The sequence below is a fragment of the Microcebus murinus genome, chromosome X, assembly GCF_040939455.1.
Source record: "Microcebus murinus isolate Inina chromosome X, M.murinus_Inina_mat1.0, whole genome shotgun sequence".
In the NCBI taxonomy this organism is placed as follows: Eukaryota; Metazoa; Chordata; class Mammalia; order Primates; family Cheirogaleidae; genus Microcebus; species Microcebus murinus.
The window spans coordinates 80,130,038-80,141,628 of record NC_134136.1 but is presented as its reverse complement, the minus strand read 5'-3'; the positions used below and the strand labels follow the sequence as shown (position 1 = coordinate 80,141,628).

The window sequence follows — 11,591 nt, the reverse complement described above, 5'->3', positions numbered from 1 at the left end:
ACCTGCAAGCCCTCACGCCAGGCGCCGTCTGCCCCGCAAAGTCGGACGGACGGCGGATCCTCGAACCCGGGCCCGTCGCCCCGAAGGACACGCAGAGAGGGGAGCCTCTGTGGGCCCCCGCTCTGCGTGGGTTTGCGGTCCAGGGCGGTTTCGTGGAGCAGACCCCGTGGACCTGTTGGCACTGAGCTCGCTCAGCGCCGCCCGGCATGCGTGACCGCACGCATCTTCTCCGTACGGCGCCTGGCAGCCTTTTTGTGCCGGGAGACATCAGACCGGCCTCCCCCGAGCGCTGAGCTTGGGGGTTGTTGGCACGGCAAACTCACCCACAGAAAGCCCAGACGTGGCAGCCGAGTCCCGCTGTGTAGACTCGGAAGGGGGCGCTCGTGTCCGGGGTTTGCGCAGACGTGGGAAGGCAGAGAGTCACTCGGTCCGAAGTCACGGGGGAATCACACACACGTCGCTCCCCAAGTTCCCCAATGCGGGGTCCCTCCGCGTCAGGGACGCCCAGTTCCGGTTTTAGGGGCGCGAATAAATTTCGGCAGGTGGGCTAGGTTCTCACACACGGGAGTGGGGCGGGTGCTGTTGCCTCACCTTCCTCCCGCCCGCCCCGAGTCCCCCAAGAATGCCGCAACACGGTTTGGCCACGGCTCAGAGAGTCGGTCGCGGGGCCGCCCCGTGACCCAGCCGTGTCGCCTCTGAGAACTGGAAGCCGGGACTTCAGGGGAAAAAATAGAAAAAGAGAAAGAAAGAGAAAAAAAAGAAAAAACTTCACACATTCCGGGCACTGTGGTTCTCGGACACCAACAGGCAGAAACAACCCAAGCGCCCGTGGCTGGGTGATCGGATAAAGACAGCGCGGCCCGGCCACGCGGTGGAATATTACACAGCCAGGAAAAAGAACAAGCCCCGACACCTGCTGTAATGGAACACGGTTCGTGCAGACACTGGAATATGACACAGCCAGGAAAAAGGGCCGAGTCTCTGGCACCTGCTGCAGAGGAACATGGTCCGTCCACACAGTGGAATACGATGAAGCCAGGGAAAGGAACAAGCTCTGACACCTGCTGCTAAGGTCCCCACAGCCAGGTCCCCAGAGGAGGCTGTCCATGGAGGCCGCTGCCCACACACGCCTCTCCTGGCTCAGAGGCCGGAGCGGGAAGCCAGGCGTGGAGGCCGCCCGGCTCGGCCACCCACCACGGCCCGGCCATGCGCCTCTCCTACGAGGCCCAGCGGGCGCCTGGGTGTCACCGGGGCAGCAGGAGCAGGCGAGAAAACCTCGTTTCCCCCGAGGACACCCTGATTGCAAACGAGGTCACGGTCCCAGGCCCCGGGACCGCAGGGCGGCAGCAAAGCAGTCCGGGAAGTGCCACCCCAGCCGCGGCGGGGGCAGGCGCCGTCACTGCGGGCTGTCACCTGTCCCGCCCTGCCACCCGCCCAGACGCAGGTAACCGTGGGGCTGAGGTCAAGCAGGCTGGCCCACCGAACACCCCCTGGGTTCCCATCTACACTGGCCGTGGACCCTGGGATCGAATGACATGGTGCAAGAGGAAGTCTGCTGGCTGCAGGGACGTCTAGAGAGATGTGTCTTCCAGGTGAAGGGGACACAGAGTGACAGAGCATGCCTCCCCTTGCCCCTTTTCTACATGCAGACATGATGCCTGGTGCCTTGGCAGCCGCTTTGGGCCATGAGGCAAGAAAGATGAGGATCCTGAGATAGGAAGGAGAGTGGTGAGGAGAGACAGGACGAGGTGGGTGCCTTGATGGCATCGTGGATCTGTCAACCCCACCCTGACGGGCTCATCTGCAAATTTCTTATTGAGTCGAGAAAAAGGAAAATCTCCAGGTTCAAAGCACTGTCCACGTCCTAATCCCCATGTGGTAGACGGATAATGTCCCCAGAGATGTCCACATCCTAATCCCATGTGGTAGACAGGATAATGTCCCCAGAGATGTCCACATCCTAATCCCATGTGGTAGACAGGATAATGTCCCCAGAGATGTCCACGTCCTGATCCCATGTGGTAGACAGAATAATGTCCCCAGAGATGTCCACGTCCTAATCCCATGTGGTAGACAGAATAATGTCCCCAGAGATGTCCACGTCCTAATCCCATGTGGTAGACAGAATAACGTCCCCAGGGATGTCCACGTCCTAATCCCATGTGGTAGACAGAATAACATCCCCAGGGATGTCCACGTCCTAATCCCATGTGGTAGACAGAATAACGTCCCCAGAGATGTCCACGTCCTAATCCCATGTGGTAGACAGAATGACGTCCCCAGGGATGTCCACGTCCTAATCCCATGTGGTAGACAGAATAACATCCCCAGGGATGTCCACGTCCTAATCCCATGTGGTAGACAGAATGATGTCCCCAGAGATGTCCACGTCCTAATCCCACGTGGTAGACAGAATAACGTCCCCAGAGATGTCCACGTCCTAATCCCATGTGGTAGACAGAATAACGTCCCCAGAGATGTCCACGTCCTAATCCCATGTGGTAGACAGAATAACGTCCCCAGGGATGTCCACATCATAATCCCATGTGGTAGACAGAATAACATCCCCAGGGATGTCCACGTCCTAATCCCATGTGGTAGACAGAATAACATCCCCAGAGATGTCCACGTCCTAATCCCATGTGGGAGACAGAATAACGTCCCCAGAGATGGCCACGTCCTAATCCCATGTATGCTCGATACCTAATAACAGAGCATCCTATAATATATCTGATACGACCAGGATTCTATAACCGACAACACAGAATCCCACATCTAATAAGCTAACATTTATATACAGCTAACAATCATAGCTAACATCATGTAGCTAACAATGCATAGCACCCTTTTCCTATTAAGATCCACCATCCTATACCGAATAACAGAGCATTTTATACTATATCTCATAAGACCAAGATCCCATACACAATAACAGAGCATCTTATACTATACCTAATAAGACCAAGATCCCATACTCAATGACAGAGCATCTGATACTATATCTAATATTACCACGATCCTATACCCAATAACACAGAACCCTACATGCAATACGACCGGACACCCTATGGCCAATAATGCAGTGTCCAACATCTGACAAGACCCAGAATCCTGCAGCTAGTAGCACAGCACCCTGTATCTAGCAAGATGCAGGATCCTATACCTAATAGCACAGCATTTTATATCTAAGAAGACACAGCATAGCACACCCAATCACAGAGCATTGTGTATCTAATACGATACAGCACCCTACACCTACCTCGTTTCCCCGAAAATAAGACAGGGTCTTATATATTCATTTTCCCTCAAGAAGACACCCTAGGGCTTATTTTCAGGGGATGTGTCATTTTTTTTTAAGTACGGGACAACCATGTACATTTATCCAAATAGAGTGAAGTCGTCTTCTTCTGGAACATCATCCTCACTCTCCAGACCCCAAATCCCATCCTGAATGTCTTGCGATTCTGTTTCCTTTAGAGCCACCGGCCCCGATCTCTCCTGTGGAGCACTAGAGCTCTCACGATGGGGCGGATGAGAAGGGCTGCTCGTGTTCTCTCCCGCTCCGTGACGACACGCACAGGTTGTGCAGATGCGCTGCGCAGCCACACCCGTCACCAGGGCTGATTTTCATAGCCACACTCATCACTAGGGCTGATTTTCATAGCCACGCCCACCACTAGGGCTGATTTTCATAGCCACGCCCACCACTAGGGCTGATTTTCATAGCCACGCCCACCACCAGGACTGATTTTCATAGCCACGCCCACCACTAGGGCTGATTTTCATAGCCACGCCCACCACCAGGACTGATTTTCATAGCCACGTCCATCACTAGGGCTGATTTTCATAGCCACGCCCACCACCAGGACTGATTTTCATAGCCACGCCCATCACTAGGGCTGATTTTCATAGCCACGTCCATCACTAGGGCTGATTTTCATAGCCACGCCCACCACCAGGACTGATTTTCATAGCCACGCCCATCACTAGGGCTGATTTTCATAGCCACGTCCATCACTAGGGCTGATTTTCATAGCCACGCCCACCACCAGGGCTGATTTTTCATAGCCACGCCCATCACCAGGGCTGATTTCCATGACCATGCCCCTCACTAGGGCTGATTTTCGGGGTGGGGCTTCTACCGCACACGTGCTCAGCCGTCCCGCTGGGGCTTGTTTTGTGGGGCAGGTCTTATTTTCAGGGACACACGGCAAGCACAGAGCCTCCTGTATCTGAGGGGACGCAGTCAGGCCACGCACGGCTACACATGCACACACAACCTGCGCCCAGCAGCCCTGGGACACCTTGGTCCTGCCCTGCTCCTTCTCGGAGACACCTGGCCCTCACCTGAGCGCAGCAGCCCACCCGTCCCAGCGAGCCCTGTCACGTGCAGAACTCCCCTGTCCCCCACGCCGTTCCTTGCGGGCGGCCCACGCCACCTTTCCCTGCAAGACACCCCGGCACTGGGGGCCTCAACCCTGCACCCCCGTCCTGAGAACCGCGGGACCTTCTCTCTTCCAAAATCAGCCGCCACTCGGCTCTCCCAGCTCCCGCCCCGCCAGGGCGGTCCGGCCTCCGAGCTTTCCGTCTAGAGGCGCGAGTTGTCCCCGAGGCAGGCTCCATAGTGCCCGTCCCAAATGCCTGCGTTGCAGCCGGGGACCTCAGACGGCAGCCGTGTTTGGAGACGGGTCTGTCTTTAGAGAGGTGATTGAGGTAAACTGAGGCCACCAGGGTGGGTCCCGATATCCAACAGGGCCGGTGTCCTTATGAGCAGAGGAGGCAAGGACACAGACAGGCACAGAGGGACAGCCCCATGAGGACACAGGGAGGGGACGGCGTCGACACGCCCAGGAGAGAGGACCCAGGAGGAAGCAGCCCCGGGACACCTGGATCCGGGACTCCCAGCCTGCAGGGAGGAAGAGGACAAACCTCATTTGTCCAAGCCGCCCGGTCTGCGGGGCTCTGTCCCGGCCACCCCGAGAAGCCAGCGCGGGCCCTACGAGACCGGTTTCTACACGTCTCAGATGCGTGCCTAGTGGACATGCGTGCGGTAGCTCAGGCATTCACGGGCGGCGGGATTCGCGGACACGCGTGTGCGGTGACTCACGAGGGGTGTGCAGTCGGTCTGCAAGAGCGAACCGGGTTCATCGGCTGCCGTGCCGGGCGGCCTGGCGCGTGCCCGGGGCGGGGAGGTCTCGGGTTATGTGTCGGGGGGCTCGGAGGTCAGGGGTCACGTGACAGCTGGGCTGGCCCAGGCGGTGCCCGGACTGAACCCTCTGACCGGCGGTGTCTGGGTGGGCACGGCCAACGGGGGCAACAGCGTTTGGGGCCTCGGACCGTAGCTCGTATCTCGGGTCCCCCCGAACCAACACCCGTGACAATTTTGCAGGCACCCTTGGGCACGCACGGAGCGGCGAAAACATTCGGGTCGCCACACGCACGGTCGCAGCCGAGTTTGGACAAAGCGACCTTCCGCCCGGTTTTTGCCAAAAAGCTCAAATTTTAAGCAAGGGCTCCTTTTCAGGTCTGCTGAATGCCACGGGTTTCTTTTGCTTGTTTTCTGCAGTGTTTGTTTGTTTTGAGACAGAGTCTTGCTCTACTGCCCCAGTAGAAAGCAGTGGAGAAATCACAGCTCACTGCAGCCTCCAACTCCTGGGCTCAAGCCATCCTCCTGCCTCAGCCTCCTCCCGGGTAGCTGGGACTACACAGGCATGCGCCACCACCACGCCCGGATAATTTTTTCTATATATATTTTTAGCTGGCCGATTAATTTCTTTGTATGTTTTTAGTAGAGACGGGGTCTCGCTCTTGCTCAGGCTGGTCTCGAACTCCTGACCTCGAGCGATCCTCCCGCCTCGGCCTCCCAGAGTGCAGGGACGACTACAGGCGCCAGCCGCCGCGCCCGGCCGAGTGCCACGTGTTCTGCGTTCCGGTGCTTCTCGTTGGGGACCTCTCTGTTCAAAACGCCTCCCCCACCCAGGCTCAGAGTCGAGCCGCCTCTTGGAGAAAGCACGAGTGTTAGACAGGCTTCCCTGGGGCGGGGGAGTTGCCGTGCAGTTGGGCGTGAGTTCAGCAGGAAAGAGCCGACTACGACATCCGTCCAGGAAGGTGTCTCCATACAGAAGCACACGTCAAACAAGGCCATGGAAACACCGGGACCGGCGCCTTGAGCAAACCCAACCTGCATTCCCTTTGGAGCAAACATTTCGGTCTTCGCTGACTCAGGGACGCCGGGCGACCTCTCCAACCTGCAGCCTCGAGTCTCGAGAACCAGCTGATGTCCCCCACCGCCAAAGCGGGCGGAAACCCGGTTCTCAGACGTACCTTCCTGGGAGACCTGGCTCACCTTTCCCCACGCACGTGATTTTGTGAATTTGCGTCGTTCGCTCCCAAACGCGGGTGTCACTGCCGACCCTGCTCGGTGTCACACGGCACCGGGGCTGCGTGGCCCCCCACGGGGCCCCGTGGGACGTCGGGAGACCCAGCCTGGGGTACCCGTGACCAGCTCTCCGAGCCGAGACCACCAACACCCATGCTCGGTGTGGTTTCTTGAGGCACACCTGTGTCCCCAAGCATGTCGCAAGGAGCACGGTTTTGCAATCAAAAAGGAAACAGGTCCTGTTAGCATATTTTTTTCTTCGCACTTTTTGTTTCTTTTTTGAGACAATAGTCTCACTCTGTTGCCCGGGCTGGAGAGCCGTGGTGTCGGCCTCGCTCACGGCAACCTCCAACTCCTGGCCTCAAGCGATCCTCCTGCCTCAGCCTCCCTCCCGAGTAGCTGGGACTACAGGTGTGCGCCACCACGCCCGGCTCATTTTTCCTATGTATATTTGTATATTTTTAGTTGTCCGGCTCATTTCTTTCTATTTTTTTTAGTAGATACTGGGGGGGGGGAGGTCTCGCTCTTGCCCGGGGCTGGTCTCAAACTCCTGAGGTCAAACGGTCCTCCCGCCTCGGCCTCCCAGAGAGCTGGGATGACAGGCGTGAGCCACTGGGAGCCCGGCCTTTACATATTTTTTTTTTATTAAAAAAAATAATAATAATAGTAACCCGAGAATGTGTTCTGTGTGCGAACCAAACTCCAGTCCGCTGCCTGCTACAACATCAGGAAAATGACTCCCCTTCCCGCCTCCTTCGACCTGCTTTCTTTCTGCCGAAAACACACACGGGAGCTCCGGCGTTGCCTGTGCATCCTGCCGACAGGAGTCCTGAGGTCGCAGGTTCCAGGACCCGGCACCCGGCCCCGCCCCGTGAACCGACGGAGGGAGGCGGCGGTTAGCGCCTCGCCGAGCAGACAGCCGTAGCTCCAACGGGTCCGCCTGTTCGCACCAGCAGGCAGACGGTTGACACAGGAAATTTCACAACGGGCTTCCTCTCCACCTAAGCCCACGGGTCTGCACCGCCGCCGTGCCCGCCCGCAGGACGTGCAGTTCGCAGAATTTGGATTTTGGGGTGGCGAGGCCGGCCACACGGACGGCCGGCTCGCAGAATGCCCGCGGAGAGACCTGCCGGGGACAGAGCTCGGCCGCTGCCAGCACAGCCGTGCGCCCACTCGGCCCAGCGCTTTCAGAAGCGGGCGACCGGGGCCGCCGGGGCGTGCAAACTGGCAGCCGGCTTCCTGCCCCCGGGGCCGTGAGGCAGCAGCCGCCGGCTCGCACCCCCCGGGCTGCGCTGCCCGGACACCCTGCAAGAGGCCGTTGCTCCTGCCGCCCGGGCTGCAGGTGAGCTCGCCGACCTTTTCCAAGGTGCGTGTGCGTGCGTGTGCGTGTGTGTGTGTGTGCACGCCTCGCCCAGGACTGAGGGAAGGTCCGTGCGGAGTGATGGAGGGAAACGGGGACGTGTTCTCCTCTGGGTCGGGTGGACTCCGTGAGCGCGAACCCCCCAGAAAGAACCGCAAGGAGCCTCTCTATCCCTTAGCCGGGAAATGCTAAAACACCCCAGCTGCGAGGGACCTCCGTCTTTAAAATCTCACTCAGGCCAGATGCTCCTCCCTGGAGGTCTGCCCAAAGAGGCTGGGCAGAGAGAGACAGAGCGCCAGCCGCCAAATTTAAACCGTTTGTGGGGCCGGGCGCCTGTTGTCTCAGCACTTTGGGAGGCTGAGAAGGGAGGATCGCTGGAGGCCAGGAGTTCGAGACCAGCCTGGGCAACAGAGATAGACCCCCCCCCCAGGGTTCTCTCTCTCTATATATATTTTTAAAAAGTAGAAAAATGAGCCGGGCATGGTCAGGTGAGCACCTGTAGTCTCAGCTACTCGGGAGGCTGAGGCAGGAGGATCGCTGGAGCCCAGGAGTTGGAGGCTGCAGTGAGCTAGGCTGACGCCACGGCACTGCAGCCTGGGTGACAGAGCGAGACTCTGTCTCTAAAATAAAATATTGCATTGGGAGGGATGGCTGGGACGAGTGAGGTGTCCAAACTTGGTGCCCAGAGAGGCGTCAGACCCAGGTCATTGGCGCTGGTTCTCTTAGAACTCCAGTTCCTCCTACACAGGCGGAACTTCGAATCCGTCCCCCGAGAGTTGAGGAAAGAGCTTCACCCCCTGAAGGCTGCCCCGTTGGCAGGGGGAGCTGATCCGGGAATCCCAGGCCACGCAAGCCAGGCTGGCTGCTGCGGTCGGGGTCACTCTGTCAAAAGAGGAACCACAAGTCAGCCGCTCTGCACCCAAACCATGCAGGGGTTTTTTGTTGTTGTTTTCTTTCTTTCTTGCTTGCTTGCTTTCTGTGGCTGTCACGCTTATTCCATGTGAGCAGGGCCCTAAGTCAAAACCTCGGGGGACTGACTGGGGTGTGGGGGGCACCTCGGACGCACGGACACCCCTCGCCCCTGTGCCCGTTGCTCCTGTCCCATTTAGCAGCCCATGGTCGGAAAAGGGAACGTGCGTTTCCCACTCGACTTTGACAAACAGGACCAGGCCTGGCCCTGAAAACCTTTCTATGGTGGAAGAATGGCATTTCCACCGGGGCTCTGCTGGACGGGCGCACTCCTGGACACCCGGCCGTGTGCGCCCAGGGTGACCCCCTGACCGGGTCCCCAAGGCTGGCGTCCTGCCTCCCCCAGCCCCACCCCCGGCCCCACCCCAGGGAGAGTAGATAGGACAGAGGCCGCAGGGCGCGCGTGCCCATCAAGGCCGCGTTTGTCAAAGCGCAGCGCGCAGTGGTGGTTTCTGACACGTCCTGGGTAGTGCCAGCCTGGCGAGGACCCCACCTCCCCCGGCCACACCCAGGCTAGAGCTCCGTGCTTTCTTCTTAGCGCTGGGGAGGGGTGCGGACTGGGTTAGTACCCGGATGCCTGGAGACGGCGCCAAACACGCACCTGCCCCGCCTTCCGGCCCTGGAGATGCCCCGGCTGGCAGGTGGCGGGCACCTCTCCTCTCTTGCCACCACGCAGCGCCGCCCCGTCGGGCGTGGCCCGGCACCTTTGGGGCTGTCCCCTCCTCCCCAACCTCCACGTCCCCTTTTCTGTCCCTGGAGGCCCGGAGGGGGCGGATCGCGCCAAAGGACCCTGACTGTATCCAAGCGCAGAGTGCGCGCGCGCGCGCACGCGGGTGGGCGGACCCTGCTGAGCGCAGGGAACCCCAGTGAGAGTCCTGCAGCCCCGGGGCCACGTCCTCGCCGCCCAGGCCGGCCGCGGGGTCTGCGGTCCACTGCGCGGGTCCAAGGGCGGCTGCGCGAGCCCCCAGCCTGGCGCGCGTCCCGGAGGCCACACTGGCCCGTTTGGGCACGTTGTTCTACAGCCGCGGGGGAAACGGCCAGGGCTGGGCAGGGGAGAACGGGGGCCAAGTGGCCAGTGGACACCCCAGGACTGGACCCCCCCTCTGGAAGAGGAGGAGGGCGGAGTCCCAGAGGAGGAGGGTTGCGTGGAACCGACGCTTTTTGCGCACCTACATTGGGATCCTATCGTTGAATCCTAACCTCGCTTTCCAAGCGGGGAAACTGAGGCTTGAGGGGGTGAGGGAAACCCTCCAAGGAGGTGGGGTGTCTAAAAAAGCTGGCGTCTGGCTCCCACCGCCCTCCGGCTCAGCCAAGCGGGGGCTGCTGGCTGGTCTCTTCCCTTCACATGCGCGCTTGACAAACCCTCCCGTGCCCGGCTCGGTGCTGAGCGCTTGGGAAAGAGGGAAAAATGAGCGAGAGGAAGACACAGCTGCAGGCTTCGGGTTATGAGAGTTCAGGGCGGGGAGGGATCCAGGAGGACTTCCTGGAGGCGGTGGCTCTAGCTGTGTCCACGTAGGAAACGGGGAAGGTCAGGGATGGGCTGTGCGTGTTCCAGGTAGCAGCAGCATTTGGTACGGGGGCGGGGGGTGTCCCCAGCCAGGAGTGTGCCACTTCCTCAGCAGGCCCGGAAAAGCCATGGAAGGTTCTAGAGGGAAGCAGATGTTGCTGGAGCCATGCTTTAGGAGGGGGCTGGGCAGGGGCTGGGCCCAGAGGCCGGGTGCGCTGAGCGGGGGGGGGGGACCCTGAGCCAGGGGTGGGCCGAGAGTGCCGGGCTGTCGGGCTGCAAGTAGTCACTCGGGGAGGGGTGCCCTGGGGGTTGTGTATGGGAACCACAAGAGCCGTGCAGTCCCATGGGGAAGGGGGCGTGGGAAGACAGGGGCTGGCACAGGGACAGGACCCCGAAGGACCGTCCTGCCAGACAGCACTAGGATAAGCAGGACCCTCCCACATTCCCCCAGGTCTGGGGGAGAGAACCGGCCGGGCCGTGGGATTCCGGATGCCTTCCTGCATTTCTCAACCTCCTGACGGGTGGCGTGCTCCTGTGTCTGTAACAAAATAATTAGCATTTAAGAGACGCCACCGTGGCCGGGCCTGGTGGCTCACGCCTGTCATCCCAGCGCTCTGGGAGGCCGAGGAGGGAGGATCGCTCGAGGTCAGGAGTTTGAGACCAGCCTGAGCAAGAGTGAGAGGCTGTCTCTACTATAAATAGAAAGAAATTAATTGGCCAACTAATATATATATATATATATAAAATTAGCCAGGCGTGCATGCCTGTAGTCCCAGCTACTCAGGAGGCTGAGGCGGGAGGATCGCTTGAGCCCAGGAGTGTGAGGTTGCTGTGAGCTAGGCTGACGCCACGGCACTCTAGCCCGGGCAACAGAGTGAGACTCTGTCTCAAAAATAAAATAAAATAAATAAAATAAAAAATAAAAAGAGATGCCCTCGGCCGGGCGCAGTGACTCACGCCTGTCATCCTAGCTTTCTGGGAGGCCGAGGCAGGTGGATCGTTTGAGCTCAGAAGTTCAAGACCAGCCTGAGCAAGAGTGAGACTCTGTCTCTACTTAAAAAAATAAAAAAATAAAAAAGTTAATTGGCCAACTGAAAATGGAAAAAAAAATAAAGAAATAAAAAAAATTAAAAAAAAAAAAAAAGAGATGCCATCGTCACAGAGAACATGCATGTGTGGAATAAGCAGGTGTCCCGTGCACAGGTGAGGTCTGGGGGGATGGGCCAGGGACCAAGGCCCCGCCGTGTGTAGGTGACGTTCCCCTTGAACTCTCCCGTCTGCCCAAGAGCTGCACAGCAGCCCCGAGCAGGTGACGGTTTGACTTGGGCTCATTAGGAGACTCACATTGTCCACCCGTTCTGGCCCAAAGCCCGGAG

At 59.0% G+C, this 11,591-nt stretch overlaps 1 protein-coding gene across 3 annotated transcripts in view; it reads left to right on the top strand.

Annotated features, from left to right (window-relative positions):
- The first annotated feature begins 6,876 nt into the window (after nucleotides 1–6,876).
- The window catches only part of P2RY8 (P2Y receptor family member 8), a 53,309-nt gene continuing 48,594 nt past the window's right edge, over nucleotides 6,877–11,591 (top strand). For 2 of the 3 annotated variants that reach the window (XR_012915921.1, XM_012763666.3), the window contains exon 1: nucleotides 6,877–7,721. The gene's annotated coding sequence lies outside the window, so the exon portion shown is untranslated. Of the gene's footprint in view, nucleotides 7,746–11,591 lie in introns of all 3 variants that reach the window. The other variant, XM_012763667.3, reaches the window with a different exon arrangement.